The sequence below is a fragment of the Rhinoderma darwinii genome, chromosome 4, assembly GCF_050947455.1.
Source record: "Rhinoderma darwinii isolate aRhiDar2 chromosome 4, aRhiDar2.hap1, whole genome shotgun sequence".
NCBI lineage: Eukaryota > Metazoa > Chordata > Amphibia > Anura > Rhinodermatidae > Rhinoderma > Rhinoderma darwinii.
In genome coordinates this window covers 371,745,255-371,762,475 of record NC_134690.1, presented here as the reverse complement: position 1 = coordinate 371,762,475, position 17,221 = coordinate 371,745,255, and the positions used below count along the sequence as shown (strand labels likewise).

At 38.1% G+C, this 17,221-nt stretch overlaps 1 protein-coding gene across 2 annotated transcripts in view; it reads left to right on the top strand.

Moving 5' to 3' along the window:
• MEIS1 (Meis homeobox 1) overlaps window positions 1–17,221 on the top strand; it is a 114,516-nt gene that overhangs the window by 30,554 nt on the left and 66,741 nt on the right. The gene's annotated exons all lie outside the window — the stretch shown is intronic.

Genomic DNA, 17,221 nt, shown 5'->3' with positions numbered 1-17,221 from the left:
TGTTTAATGAGTAGTTTTTGGTTTTCATTTCAGTTTATCCCAGTTACTTCAGTTTTTAGTTTTTTTAGTTTTTTTTTGACATTTTTCACTATTGCTTATCAGTATACATTTGTTTTTAGCTGACATATGGAAGTATTTAACGTCCTTCCTTAAACAGCTCAGTGAGTGTTATGTGCTATGTTTTTATCTCAATGATTCTAAGATAAACCATGGAAAGTGAGCATACAAGTTTGTAGAGCTTCTTGTAGAAGCGGGTGGACTGCTATACATATATATATATATATATATATATATATATATATATATATATATATATCTCTTTACAGTGTCTCGGGTCATGTATGGAACATTGTCAATAGGTATTAAAGTACCTTTCTAAGATTGAGCTCATAAAGGGTAGATTGGGGCCTCGGGGCCAGAAATATAATGTTAGTGACTGTGAGTTCACCTATTCACATATTACAGTTTATTTCTGTTTTAATGTTGTGGTAGTTTAAGGCTGAGTTCACAAACCCTATTTACGGACGTAATTCGGGCGTTTTAACCTCGATTACGTCCGAAAATACGGCACCAAAACGTCGGCAAACATCTGCCCATTCATTTGAATGGGCTTTACGATGTTGTGTTCCGACGGTCATTTTTTTTACGTGCCGCTGTCAAAAGACGGCGCTTAAAAAAGACGCCCGCGTCAAAGAAGTGCCTGTCACTTCTTGAGACGTAATTGGAGCCGTTTTCCATTGACACCATGGAAAAACAGCTCCAATTACGTCCGTAATGGACGCAGCAAAAAACGCCTGCAACATGCCATTACATCTGAAATGCCGGAGCTGTTTTCTCCTGAAAACAGCTCCGTAATTTCAGCCGTAAAGGAGGCTGCCGTGTGAACATACCCTTAGTGTGCTGCATTTTTTTATTGACTCAGGTGTGGCTAGGTGAACTCCAGTGGGATTTTTTTTTTTTCTCAACGCAAAAAAAAAAAAAGTCCTTTCTATTGCAACAAAAATAAACAAGTAACAAAAAGTCATGCTCCCTTCAATTGCATTAAACATGGTTCAGATCTTAAAGGCTATGTGCACTTTCAAAACCAAATTTTGTATTGCCCCAATGCATCTTAAATAGAATATAAAACAACTTTGCCTGATTAAAATATCTAGAACTTGTGTTCACAGTTCCTATGCAGACCTATTTGTCTCTATGGTTACAGACTACAAATAAACCCATTGTGCAGTCTGATCCTACATTCATGTGCAGAGACATAACCTGAAGCTCCTTAGCTCCAATGTAAAAATTTATAAATGGCCCCAAACTCATTTAGAGTACCGGTCTCCTCATATGGAGCATCGGGCACTTTTTGCCCCCAGGTACCCGGGAGACCTCTGCACCCCTTAGGCTGGGTTCACACGACCTCTTTTCAGACGTAATGGAGGCGTTTTACGCCTCGAAGTACGCCTGAAAATACGGCTCCAATACGTCGGCAAACCTCTGCCCATTACTTTGAATGGGTTTGCCGATGTACTGTGCCGACGACCTGTCATTTTACGCGTCGCTGTCAAAAGACGACGCGTAAAAAAGACGGCTCGTCAAAAGAAGTGCAGGACACTTCTTGAAACGTAATTGGAGCCGTTTTTCATTGACTCCATTGAAAAACAGCTCCAATTTCGTCCATAATTGACGCCGCGAAGAACGCGAGTACGAGCAATTACGTCTGAAATTCAGGAGCTGTTTTCACCTGAAAACAGCTCCGTAATTTCAGACGTATTTGCAGTCATCGTGTGCACATACCCTTATGTCCCTGGTCATGTGTTACTTCACTTCCTCTGCCCTGTCTTCTTACTGACAGACACTATTCCCTACGTTGGCCCCTAGTAACTAGTAACCCACCCCAAGTTCAAAATAGGGTCAAACAACTTTAGCTTTTGCACATCTTTCTCATTTTATAGCCTACCTGCTATGATTTTGACAATATTATTATATATTATAGGCTGCTGGTCAGATGCATAAATGATGACGCCTCAGAAATGTACAGTGTGTATGTGTAATAATAACTGTGCGATAGTGCCTACGTACAAGAGACCTCAGTCGTGGGTCTTGACAAACACTCTAAGTTTCAGTTGCTATCAGCATATATCTAGCTACAGGCTCAGGAACATATGGTTCATTTAGTTTTTAGAGAGACTAGCTCTACTGTAAGGATTTTTAGAAGTCAGCAGGAGTCAGTGTATGAACGGGAGTTGGCTAAATATTTCAGCAATGAGCACAACCTACTTGGCACTAGAAGGCTTAGCAGTCATTATGTCTGCACAACATGGGGAGCAGGCTGTTCTCGATACTAGCCTTTTGGGCCTCAGGTGTGGCCTCGGGGAGACTTGCTACGCACTTTAAGACGCCTCTCACTCATATTTGCATGTTCTGCTAGGTTTGCTAATGTTATTTTAGTGTTATTGTATTTCAACCCTAAATTCACCGTAAAATTGCTGACAAATACTCTTGCAATATGTCTGGAATCCATGAGTTTTTTTTTACATTATAAATATAGTAGGAGGCATTGTAGAGTTAAATACAGTTCCTGAACGCTTATTACACAAAGAATTCTCATGATATTATCGGACGACTAGATTATTTAAAGCATAATGGCGCTGGAGAGAAATGTGGCAAAGTTGTTATGTGACGCACTATACTCATAAGCTGAAATGTTGATGTTTACAACATGATTGACAACATTTTATGACGCATTGTACATAGTCTGACACTGAGGTCAGTGATCACAAGTGGCATTTTTATCATCTACCGTGAGATATATAATAAATTATTGCAAACCTGCACATCTTATCTGTTTCTAAATAGGAGTTAAAAATGACCCTTTTAATATGAGCTACATGATATAGAAACAGATTTGTGCCTTTTCCCTCTTATGTGAGATTGTTACAGAAATAATGATTAAAGTAGTAAAGTGTAGCAAAGTAAAAAGAGGAATGCCAAGAAAAGCAGAAAAAAATAGTTTATTTATATTTCTGAGGCATGATTTTCTAAATAAATTAATAATAAATAAATAAAATACTAAATATAACATGTATCTAAAATAAATAATGCAAATAAACCAAAACATTGTAGTTGCAAACGCATAAAGACTATAACTACTAATAATTAGCATTATTATAAATACTAGAATGATAACATAATAAATATTAAAGTTGATAAAACTGCGACCAAGTGTTTTCTATTAATTAATTCCCATAGTCTGTACTATATTTGTTCTATCCACCGAGTTTCATACATTTTCACAAACCACTTACCTTCTATTTGTTTCACTATCACCCATATATTTCTTTAAAACATTTTTCTATGTATGGATTTTTCATTTGGGAAATGTATATGGCTGTTATCCAAGCTTTACAACCACAAGGCCATTGGAGCATGGCATTGCAGCTTCCTAATGGAGATCCCTGGCAGCAATCTGTAATTTACTTTTAATATGAGGAGGAAATGAGTGGTCTCTGGAAATATAAGTAATGTTCTCTCAAAGAAGGGATAGAGTCTATGGGACAAAGTGTGTTATACCCCTAGCACTAAGCTTAATTGGGGTATAATAAATGTAAATTATCTATCTATCTATCTATCTATCTATCTATCTATCTATCTATCTATCTATCTATCTATCTATCTATCTATCTATCTATCTATCTATCTATCTATCTATCTATCTATCTATCTATCTATCTATCTCATAATTACACCCTCCAATACATGGTATCACCACATTATGGAGCATCACAGTTATGTGCACTATAACATAGATGGACACACACAACAGGCTTGACCCGTCTCACTGGCTTTCTTCCATTTTAAGTTGCTGTGTGGCATTTTCACAAATGTGTCTCCTATTTGTCAACACGGCAGCAAAAACATGATATATGATCCCCAGAACTTCCAGAAGTTTTCTCCAAGACTAGTAGCCCTAGACAAATGTTCTTCTGGCTGAAGTAACGTTGTGTCTAAAATCTTGGATTGTTTAGTTCCCAGTCAATGAATTGGAGTTGCTTAGTGATAATGTGCAGAAACCTGAAAGGTTTGGGGCTGGGTTAGGCCTCTATTTGAAGAGCAGTTAAAAGTTTGATCCAGATTAAATCCTACTCTCCAGAGGCTACAGCCTAAATCTTATAGCTAGGTCAAATGCACGCTTTGTTTAGACTCAGAAAGGTTGGCTTGTGCGTATGTTGTATCTTGAAACTAGATACTAATATATTTGTTTCCTCCTAAGAAACAGAGTTCCCATTTCTTGAATTAAGGCCGCAACCAATAGATGCTTCCATGTATAATCAGCAGGACATAAGCCGCTGCTTTAAGTCTTGCATTCTTCAGATTGGAATACCTTTTTGCTGTAATGATTATAGCAGATTTTGTTGCAGATACATTAAAGATACTATGCAAAATGTTCTGTTTCTTTAGGACATTCTTGCAGGCTCAGATAATTTCATACTGGTGAGGGGAATCTCAAGGTAGCTGTTTCAAGCCTGTGCAGCCTGCTGGACGAAGAAGGGTGGGGGGGGGGGGAGGTGAAGGGCCACGGTGTGTTCCAGATGACTGAGCAACGATTTATATACCAGCTCTCCTTTTTTACATGAACAAGAGGAGTAATAACTGCACAGAGTCGGGTATTTTGAAGCGGCTTTCTGTCTGATGACTAATGTGATAGGGTAGAAGGAGCTCGCTGATTGGACGTCTTAATGAGCACATTTCGAACGCCGTTTGGGCTGCAGTCCCCCTTGACCTTTACCCTTTATTGACCAAACTGACACTTCATTTTTCACATACTTCCAATTATGGCTTAGCTTAAGTGTCGCCCTGCCTTCTTTATTTCTTTTCTATGGATGACTTTAGAGTGGTTGAGGCTGCAGAAGATATTTTAATTTGAAAAACAAGCTATACAGGTTTAGGTGGTAATATGAAACTGCTGGTAGTTGCGGACCCTAAGAAAATATAGACTGATATTGTTGGATATCACAAAACTTCAAATATACATACAACGAATAGACAGACAGACAGATAGACAGGCTAACAGACCGATAGTTAGATAGATATATCAATAGATATGAGATTGAGATAGATAAATAGATAGATATAAAATTAGGATGGAAAAATAGATAAGTAGATAGATAGATAGATAGATAGATAGTCCACCGTCCAGCAGCACCAGCTTGAAAATATGGATGGGTGCATGCCCTGGGAACACGATCGCGATTCCAAATCCTCCAATATGTGTCCATAAATAGGCAGCACTCCAAATCAAGGTGAAAAAAGTAGCTTTTAATAGCCCTCGTGCAACGTTTCGGCTCAATACAAGGAGCCTTTCTCAAGCATGAGAAAGACTCCTTGTATTGAGCCGAAACGTTGCACGAGGGCTATTAAAAGCTACTTTTTTCACCTTGATTTGGAGTGCTGCCTATTTTTGGACACATAGATAGATAGATATGAGATAGATATTAGATAGATAGATAGATAGATAGATATGAGATATATTATAGCTGTACGTATTTTACATTTCAAAGGGCACTAAAAAAAACACCTTTTCTTATGTCCATCTCTATCTTTTTTTCAATGGTATTATTGACAGGCCAAAAAACTATCCGCCCCCATAATCACTTCTTTATCTGACATATCTGGGAATCTCTATAAACATTGACAAACATAGGTGTGTGACTTGTAGTGAAATTGCACTGAATTGTGTTTATTATATAGTGATGCATAGATGACGTGTAATCCAGGGGAGTTTCTTTTATTGAGAGAATTGAATATAGATTCTAACCTAGGACAAGACTGTTTTTTTTTAGCAGCGGCCCACGTACATGGTGTCGTCCCACAGCAGAATACTAAATAGTGTGACATATTTTCTTTTACTACAATATGGAAATGAAAGAATATGTAAAATGGCAGAGAGAGATTCTGTCTTTTCTGTAAGGTGACCCCTGTTACCCAGTAACTGCTTTACTTATGAGCTTATTAAAAACTAAAAAAAAAAAATGAGCTTTTCATACTTCACAGGCATTGATGTGAAAATGAGCTGTCCTGTGAGTAGTTTTCTTGATCATTTTTAGAACAATTGATTAACTAAAGAGCTCCTGTCATTAGTTGACATTGACTGATAGCAATTTGTCACAAGCTCCGAAGGTCATCCAGACGGCAGAGACTGTGGCTTGTCTTTGATTGACCTTTACAGATTTCTCTGATGCCATTATCATGTGGTGGTTTTTCACTTGATATGACCCTCTTGCAAAGACAGGACATTATTCAATATAACTATTGTTTTATTGTCAGGGTAAATACATTTGGTTCTAGCTGGCTTTAGTGATGGGTCAAAAAGTAGTACAATACAAAAAGAAGCCACAAAGCGTGAAAAAATATGCTCAAGAGGTTGTAGCAATATTTTTCTGTTTAAGGGAACATTCATTCTCAACCAACATATATGCCCATGCTTCCACAATATTTTGCTATGACTTGAATTGATTTCAGAACATTCAGAAAGTCAGAATGGTTGAACACTTGCTTTGCTGCACACAGTGAATACTTGAGTTTTATTCAATTTAAAAAAAAACTTTTTGCTAAAAGGTCCCCTAGTGTTAAGCTGATCATAGGGCATCTCAATGCGTGGACCCCCATAGATCACCTGTAATCTGTGTGAGCAAGTGTTTAATTGTTCTGCAGCACCACCACAGGGGAAAAGAAGTATTACACAGTCATCATTGAAGTACAGTAAAAAATAGTGTAGTACCGTGTTAGCCAGAGACAATATGAAATGTTAAATACTTTTGTGTCAAAAAAGACAAAAGTATAATAGGTATGATACCTTTGTTGGCTAACCATAAAAGTTCCTTCTTCAGGCAAATTCATAATTCCCCAATATAGTTTTTGCAAAAAAAAGAATTTGTGACCTAGACAGGGTAGTCATTATTGACATGTCCATTGGCTGATAGAACAGGTTTCCATGAATCACAATCATCACGTTGGCCAGATGGTTATTGACTGTATTGGCCAAACGTTCTAGTTGTCTGTGGCCAACTTTAAACTTGTTTCTAGAACCAAATCCTTATACTATGGTTAAATGCTGGTCGCCATTACCACACCATTTATTTTGCATTTTCAATGATCTGCTTTATATTGTCTATAACTTTCAATATATAATGAACCTATAGAAACAAGGCACGTACTTCCATCAAAAACTGAAAGATTGATCTTTGAGAGAAATTCCAGTAGATAATCTAAGATAACTATCTTCTGATCACATGATGAATCCAAAGGTGACTTTAAACGCTTCGATAATGCGTACGCTTTGTCAAATTTTTATCATCGTCTACAATCCTTTGCATGTGAAAATACTCGCAAATGACCACTTTCGACCATGATCCCAGATCTTCAGGTATGCTACATTTCTAAATTGATGTGTTTGATAGCTCGATGGTCTGTCAGTTAAACCACCCATCCAGACTTTGGTGCCCCGTCTCTGTACCATGTGACTACGATTACAATTTTATCGCAATACCGAGGAAACGCAACATGTAAAGACATAATATTTGTGTTTTTTTTAAGACCATTAGTTGAAGTCGTGCAAATCGTACAAATCATTGAAGCGTTCAAGGGCACCCTAAGATTCCAGAGCTGGAAATCCTTTATCCTGATTGGGTGGAATCGTTTTCAAAGTTCTAGTGAATAGGTGCTTAGCAGTTTCCTTTTTTAGTAGCTTTCAAAGGCAACATAAGTGAACTACTGGGTGTTTATAGGAATATTTATAGGAATTTATGTACAAATCCTCTCCTTATCGATGAGAGATATGTAAGAATACTGCTCCCTCCTCACTCTACAGCCACGGCTCCCAACAGCTCCTGAGTAACAAATCATTATAGAAACTATTATATGAAGTTGAGTTAGATACAGAAAATATTGTCGCTATATACATAATAGCTATAATGGTTGTGTGTCATTATATATGTCGATATTTGGACAAAGCTTGCCTAGTCCATAACACAATGATATATATCAAAGAAAATAAACTAGAATCATATAGCAACCCCTGTGGGCCACATCCGGCCCATGTGCACCAGATGCAGAAGCCTTAAATAGTGTATTAAATATTTCTTATCTCCTACTGACTTTATGGCAGGTTTCCTAAGTGTAAATGGTGGATGTGGTACATTTTTGTCCTTCAACTAAACTGTATCTGTTATCAAAGGTCTTTGATACAAGGTGACGGCAGTAGTAAGAAAAAAATAAAACAGTCTGGATTAAGCAGATATGTGTTAGTATTAGATGGCCTTGTGTGAAAGGTCTGTTTCCCCTTTTGCAAGGAAGAGATACAGTATTGATGTCTATATTCTGTAATGCATCACATTGTTGTTTGATTTACAGCTGTTGTAAGCCCTATATCAGGGATGCTTGGCATGTCTGACGAAAGATCATTAACTCTATGATGACGAGATGTGACTGTCAAAAACAGGAACTAAGTAAAATACAGAACAAGATAAGCAACAATTTAAGTTTGGGAATTGCAAACAGAAAGTTCCATTATGGAACATCATTAGGATATTTTTTTAAGTGATATGTTTTAAATACTTTTCTTTTATCCTGAGAAAATCTAAGGGAATTATATATTGTATTTTTGAAAGATTGATCCAAACTTTTTAGAACTTTTTTAAAATTAAGCGATGATTGTGGCAAAATTTCTTGCCCCAATAATATGTATAAAGTTATTTTGAGATGACATTTTACTTGTATTTAACTTGTATTAACTTTATTATAGACTAGAATCTACTTGGTAAATACATTAAATGATATAAATGGTGGTCTAGGCTCCTAGGGATGTGTTCAAATCAGGGGCATAACTAGTGACTTTAGGTACCTGGTATAGTGACACCATTTAAATTACAGCAAGGTGGCCATACACATTAGACGAAAGTTCATGAAAGTGGACAACTGTCGGTCGAATGACCGTGGGTTAGAAACTTAAACGATCAGTACAACCGCCGATGACCGACAGTAATTTCCTTAAAAACTGGTCGGTTTTGTTTGAAATTTTTGTTCAAATATCGAAAGAAGTTGAATGTTTATGGGTTACTAATGCGAACATGAACAATCCTTCTGTAAATGACAACCCACAAAAAAGGGTAGTAGGAGGGTTTGTCCCTTCCGGCCATACATTGGCTGGTAATTTTCTTGTCCTTTCAGACATGTATGGGTAAATTGCGCGACTATAACGGCTAACACCATCTATGTTTATGGGGACATCAGGTTAACACACTCTAAGGTGTATGGCCAGCTGTACAATTTACCTATCCACTCAGTCCATCACTGATTACAAAATCACCATTGGTAGATTAAAGTCAGGCCCCCATTCCACCTATATACCATATATGCAGATCCCCTTTTAATGTTATGGTTATTTCTGCTAGACTGATTGTCTATTTAAGGAAAAAAACAAAACTTAAAACCCAGTAGCAAGTGACATATTAGCCTTAATGGAGTTGTTTGTTGGGGACTATTGTGGTTGGACCCTCATCATTTCAAGGCCTAGGCTTACTGAAGGATCTTCCATTTTTGGGACCTGCACCTTTGATGGAGATGTAGACATAGTTCTCTCAGTTGGAAGTTTTAAAACATTACTGCAAAATGTTTTCACTGATCCGTAATATTTTAAAGTCCTGGGAATATTATGTGAGATGCCAGAAATTAACTCTACAAACCAGCTGGTACCACACTTAGGGGTGCACTCTGTGTACCACAGATGCAGTTCAGGTTGTTTCCAACCCGTTACTCATTGGTGGAGAGAGGTGTGAGTGGCTGGAGTAGAGAGCCAACTTTGATCCATATGTATACCACCCTTCACTCCAACCAGAAATGGGAAGCGGGGGAAAGCATACCTCAACCCCCTGTCCTGTGCTAAAGATGGGCGTATGGGTGATTTGAAACACGAAGTCCATAAGTCCACATCTTTTTTATGTACACTGTAATTCACATTGACTACTCATAGAATCTAATGATTCGCCGTTGCTCTAGAAAAAGAGTTACAATTACAAAGTGTAGGATATGTAAGCAAATTTTACATTACAAAACCAAAAATGTCTTATTGTTTTTGACTTGAATGTTGAATATACATGTCTTGATTCTAAGACACTATTTCTTTGATGTCTTTTTCAAGCAGCTTTTGGACTACAAAAATACAAAAACAAAAGCTGGTTGCACGGTCACTTTTTTTTTCTCACTTGACTTGACAGACATCTGTGGTGGACGAGCAGATCTAGCGTGTATTTTCTCACCCTTCCTTCTATGACAGTGGGAATAGCTCTGAAGCTTTCATTCAAAATTGACAGGTGATTGCTTCCATAAAATGAACACGCTCAAATTTCCAACAGGACTGTTTGATTACCTTGCGATTCCATCCCACTCCTGTGATAACAAGTCACCTGTTCCCAGGGAACAGTTGACAGTCCTCATGTTTATTGCCCAATTTAATGTCTGTAGCAATTGCAGCTAAAGATAAACAAAAATGCAAGTATGTATTGACCTTGACTTCTTCTTCTTCTTTTTCCCTTCGTGATATTGTACTTGATGGTTCCATTGCTGTTAAGCTGATAAGAGATATAAACAGTAGTTTAAGGAAAATGTTCTATTCCCAGAGGAAAATGCCATATTGCTGTGGGAAATGGCAAATGACTAATGCCCTTTGCCAAACTCACTTAGTTCACCTTCATTTCAGCTGTGGGAAAATTAAAGAACGTCTCCATTATGACTTAAATATCATAATCATGGAAATACACAGAGATCTTATGACCTGTGAACTGCCTGGCTGTTCAATGATCGTCACCGACATTATTGTGAGAAATATGTGACTTTGAAGTTGAAGGGACATTAACGGTAATAGATATAAATGTGTATAATATATATATATGCAGCGTGTGTGTGTATAAATATATATATATATAATTAGAAAAAAGATCGCAGTGTATAAATGCAGCATAGTTTATTCACCCATATAGATAGAATGTTTCATCACTTTCGCAGGAACTTTTGTAGATATATATATTATTTTATGCTGTTAAAGGGGCTCTCCAATTTGGATAATCCCTATATGTTAGATGGGACCTTTGACAATAAGTTGATCATAAAGTGTCCTCCCAACTGTGACCCGAAGCGATCAGCTGTAATCTGTGTGGGAACTTCACAGTAAGTGTTTAAAGGGGTTTTCCACAACCGGACAACTTGACTTTCCACTGGATAGGTCATCAGTATATGATCGACGGGGGTTCAACACCTAGACCCCGCACCGGCCAGCTTCTCCGACTGCCTCCTCACATCGGACGTCTATGCCAGAAGAAGATGGGTTCAGACACGGAAAAGCGGCCGAGCTGCAGTACTGCAGCTCTGCTCCTATTCAAGTGAATAGGAGCAGAGCTGCAGTTCGGCAGCACGGCCGCTATGCAACGTACGGCGCTAACGGTTTCTGGCTCTGTACATTGCATACTGTGCAATGACATCTGGTGCCCGCAGGCATCCAAAGCAGCTGATCGGTCTGGGTGTCAGACCCGCTCCGATGATATACTGATGACCAATGCGGTGGATAGGTCATCAGTTGTCCGGTAATGGGCAACCCGTTGAAATTCTCTGCAGCGCCACCACAGGGGACATTAAGCATTGCACAGTGTTCATCAATATCAATGGCTTTGTGTAATGCAGGACAGGGAAGGTCCTCCAGAATGAGAGATGCTCTTTGTGAACGTGTTCCATTCTGGCCAAGGATTAGTATCCTTAACAGAGGAACCCTTTACTAACTCACAATTCACTAATGGGGTGTATGAAAATTGGTTCTCTAAACTAGACAACCCCTTTAATAAAACATCTAAGAATAAAATGGGGGTATATTATTACTTTTACATATTTTTAGAATGGTAACAATAATGTTTCAATATAACGCAAATCTGTCCTTGATACTGTTTTGTGATTTCTATAATTATTAAATTCAGTTATTATTACTAATCATATTCTTAAATAAATCATCTCAAGATCAGCCCACAAGACCAGCTTTACAAGCTCCAAATGTATAGGCAGACCTCTTATAACTCTACCAGCTGCTCCCAGTGATATGGGAAGAAAGCCAGATGCTTGGCCCAGATCTTGTTGAAAATAGAAATGTTGATCTGTTTCCAAGTTGGATGCTGACCCTATAATTAATTTAAGGGTCTAACCTAAGTGGCCCATCTTATCTATAAGATTGCAAGCTATTGTTTTCTGTTATCAGCCCTATTAGACAAACATTTAACTGTGCTTTTAGAGCTACTGACAGAATTTACCTCTGAGCTATGATCAAGGAAAGGTAAAGATAGTTATTTTGAGACTTTCATCACACATTTAGAGAGATTTAATTTTCTGCCTGAACCTGTCCAACAAGACTCTACAAAATGATATTGCCTGTCCAAGCTACTTCATAGGGATTCAATATTGAGGGTAAGCATCAGTAGACATTAGATGATAGTTGGGTCATCTGGCAAAATTCAACATGCTCAAAGAACAACATCGGAGCCTTCAGACCTCCTCATCCACCACTAGTTGTCTAATTTAAGAGTGTACAGTATAAATAATTTATTCCACCATGCGGCCAACCATAACCATCACTAGGTTTTGTCAGCAGCAGGACTGTTGTCTACTTTTACAGTCATAGAAAAAACATTGGCAGTATGTTAATGACTTGAGCTGCAAAGGGATGAGCTCTATTTGTGGGTCGGTGTGAACTGTTGTGGGATTGTTGTGCCTCCTTTTAGTGCTTCCCTAATTTACCAATTAGGCCAACTGAATAAACAAGCATGTGACTCTGGAGCTGCCATGCAGTTTGTTATGAGTGCTAGTTTGTTAGTGGTGTATTTATCAACATGCTACGGAAAAGAGTCTGTCTCTCTTGCGCTGAACATGATGTCAGCATTTTCCTATTGCATCAGTATTTGTATGGTATACAAGGCAGATATTGTTTACTTTTCTCTACTTGGCACAAATTTGAGCATGATAGGTCTACTCTTAAACTAACCTCAGGGGTTTACTGTTTAACCCTGAGACCCAGTGGCTGCAACAAGCTAAAGAAAATATACATACCAGTCCGCTCCCCTAATTGTGTATATTGCAGTCATATACCACCAGTGAGAATTAAAGAGTAATTTAAACTGCATTCTAAGATCAGGTATGGGGTGGGTTGTCAAGTTTGTGAAAAGATAGAATGGCCTGAGGGGTTTGAAGAACATATTCAGGCTAATTTTTTTTTTTAGTTTTTATAAAAGCCACTAATGCCGTCTTTAAATCAGCTATCCAATGTATATGGATCCACGTTTCCACTGACTTTAAAGGAATAGTCAAGAATTAGAAAAAGGAAACAGTGCCACCTTTGAATATGGGCAGTGTCTGGTATTGCACCTAATCATCTGCTTTTTTTCCAGAAACATTGCCACTCTTGAATATGGGCAGTGTCTGGTATTGCACCTCATCATTTGCTTTTTTTTTCCAGAAACATTGCCACTCTTGAACATGGGCAGTGTCTGGTATTGCAGCTCATCCCCATTCAGTGAATGAGGCTGAGCTGCAATACCAGGCACATCCTATGGAGAAGAGTGGCGCTGTTTCTGGAAAAAGCAGATCACTTTTTCTAATTCCAAACAACCTCTTTAATAGTTTAAAAAAAAAACACTTTGAAAACAAGGAATTAATTTTTTTAAATTATAATTTAAAATATGAAAAGTTTTGTGTGACAAATTAGCGAACAGCTATATATGTACTTATTCCTTTACTATTCTTCTTATAAAACATCAAAACATTCTTAAAACGGAAAAAAGCTAAAATACTAGTGTAAATGCGCCCTAACTTGTATCACTGGGGTATGCTAGTCCAGTTGAATTCTTTTTTTTTGAGGGGGGGGGGGGCATGATAGAATAGGGTGTTGAAATGAAATGTTTGCTAGAACATGTTCTTACTCATACCATTCCAGAAGGTCAAATGAGGGTCTCACGATACTTAGATGCCTGTTGAGCAACACTAAATGAGTCTTCATGTTGTATGTTGCTGTACTTCAGAAATTCACTTATCTAACAAAATGAGTCTTCTTAGTCCAAATGGACCTGGACAAAGTTTGAGATTTCTGTTGGTGCCTTTTATATCCAGAGATTTGACTGGCAGCTTTGAAAAATCTTTAAATCTTCTTAAAAAATAAATATATCTCCCCGTATTTTCAGACACATGTTAAGAAGATGGAAGGTAGACAATGTGAGTATTTTATCATCATGATAGGCCAATAGCAGCCCAGTGTCCTGTACTATAACGGTAACTCAAAAAGTATGGGCCGATTGCTTCTTTTATTAACATTATAACTGGAGTCATGTGGAGAGCTGCAAAGCCGTTTGAACTAATTTTAGCTTACAAGGAGATGAAGATAAGCTTCCCACTATGGTTATACCATATGCTCTCCTGGTGATAATATTCAAGTGTAAAATACTCAACAGAGATATATTGTTTGAGAAGCTAAAGGCAAGAGATGGAAATTTCTGCATAGCGAGATTATAGAAAATAATATACTGGCCCAAGTCTCCGATAACATTAAATTAGCAATAAATTCAATTAACCAAATATATTTTGACCCAGATGCTTCTTATGAGATGTAACGTAATTTGTTTTGCTACGTATTTGATTGCATTAAATACATTTATCGCAGGCATATAAGAAAATCAATTTTTATGACAATCGATTGCTTTTCGAGAAAACAAAAAGTTCAGTCTTTTCTGTTTGAGGCCAAGTTTGCAGTGTATGTTGTATAAGGGAGTAAAGTAATTACGTCCTACTGAGTTAAATTCCATTCCTTTCCTTAAAGCCTCCTTAAGCAAGTCAAATCTATTATGTTTCCATATTTGGAGAATTTCGCTTCTTTGGTTTCAGCTAAGAGTGTTTGACCTATTTATTTGTCACTGAGACCACTTCTCCGGGAGGGGATTTGTTAGTTCTTGCTAAACTGAGAAAAAAAAAAAAGTCCAGTGTGGATAGAAAGTATATTTGCAGATGAAACACAGAGGGTTGGAGACTTTGCAGGAGCCCGGTGGAAGCTTTGTGGTAACAACTGCTGAAATGCTTGACCTATGGGTAACCTTGGCCAAACAAACCTGCAACTGAAGAGTCCTCTTTTGACACAGATACCTGCCATTGTGGGAGGGAGGTAAAAAAAACAAAAAGTCATGGGAGATAGTGGTGGCAGTGCTGACCCAGGAACCCGAGGTTAACACTGTCATCACAATGGTGTAAAGGAGAGCTGGCCGAATGTTATTTTTGGTTGCGAAGAGTGGCGGATCTTGTTTAGAAATTTCCTAGATAGGGACGGGTAAAGGTGTTTTTCCAAGGACAATCCAGACCAGTGTGTGCATTGTTAAGTGAAACCTAATCCTAGATACAACCCAACAATATGAACAAATAGACCGTTTCCAAGATGAAATATGTGATACACTCGAAGCTTAAAGACCTGGCAACACGAGATGGCAAAGCTTGCTTATCCCCCGCTCTTTGTTTTTATAGGGTTTGCACAGGAACAAATATCTCCAGTAAATACGAGCAGAATAGCGTTGCTGGTCCATATCATGGCCGCACACATGCTCACTCGTCAGCTTTGGCAGGAAGTTACTAAGGTCTGTTCTGTACCATTTCCATTGCATCTTTATCTCTCCTGCTCATTGTTTGTTGCTGAGTACTTTAAACCTCAACTTCCCAACTAAAAGCTTCCTGTTGCCTGCTTTTAAATTTAGGTCTTTCAAGCACAACTTTGCTGTTGGTCTTCAACTCATTTCAATCACAAGTGGTTTGCAATATACGAGAAACCTAAAGGAGTGGAGTGTGTTTTTCACAATGGTTCAGCGAGAACATTTCACAAGAGATTGTGCATGTAAAGAATAAACATTGCGATATGAACTTTTATCTATGTGCTGATTTTTAGTAATGTACCTGTCAGGCTCCCTGCGTATGTGGCCCTTGGGTGACAGTGGACCCCCTGTCTACTTCGTATTCAGCTTGACGAGCATAGAGCATGTGTATACTTACTAGGGGCCCCTCTAGCTCAGTGGGATCTGGCATCTGCCAAGTTTGCCTGGTGCTAATGCCAGTCCTGGTACCTGTTAGGGTATGTGCACACACAAAATAAAAGACGTCTGAAAATACGGCTCCTGATTTTCAGAAGTTTTTTTATTCAAAGTCGCGTTTTTCCGATCGATTTTAACGGCCGTTTTTGGAGCTGTTTTTCTGTTGAGTCTATGAAAAACTGCTCCAGAAACAGCTGAAGAAGTGACATTATGTATTGTAACATTACAAAGTTGTGTTTTTTATATTTACGTCGTGTCTTGAGTACGGATAATTGGTTCAGTTGATAATTATTTTCTTGATTGCAAAAAAATGTAATAACACTGTGTACCCTGGTCTTAAAGGAGTCTGATTAAAAAAAAGACTGTACTTTTTTTGCAGAAACAGTGCCACACTTGTCCATGGCCTGTGTCTGGTATTGAAGCTCAGACGTAATTGCTAGAATTAGGCTGAGTTACAATACCGAATACACAAGTGTGGCGATGTTTCTGGGGAAATATTTTTTTTCTCGCCTCGGACAACCCATTTAGGTGTATATACTGTTCCATATAGGGTTTCAGCATGTTAGGTTTAGGTTAGCCCTGTGCACTCTGCCTACTATTTATAATTTACACCATTTCTTTGTAGAGATGTCCTACTTTCTACCCACAGATTTAGAGTTGACATCAATAGCGGTGTTGGGCATTTTTCATACTGCGACCCAAAATGTTCATGGGTCATTGTTCAGAGGCCCCCCAATAGTAATAGTGATTAGTTGTATAATATATGATTATGACCCCTAGGAGTCCTAAACCCATAGGTTGTGCGATTGTAAACGTACTGTGTTCCCATACTAACATGCACATTTGTCATATGCTAAGTAGAAATGGTGTTTAAAGAGGATCTGTCAGCTCTCCTGACATGTTTATTTTAGTAAATACTTGTTTTCCTCATTTTAATCACAATTCTGGAGCAAGTTTTGTTCCTCTGTTATTTCTCTTAGAACGTTCTTAATAAATTGGCAACTAGGTTTTACCATTCACTTGTAAAATGGGTTTGTCCCTACACAGCCTGAGATTGTGAGCACTGATTGGACAGTTTCAGACTGTGT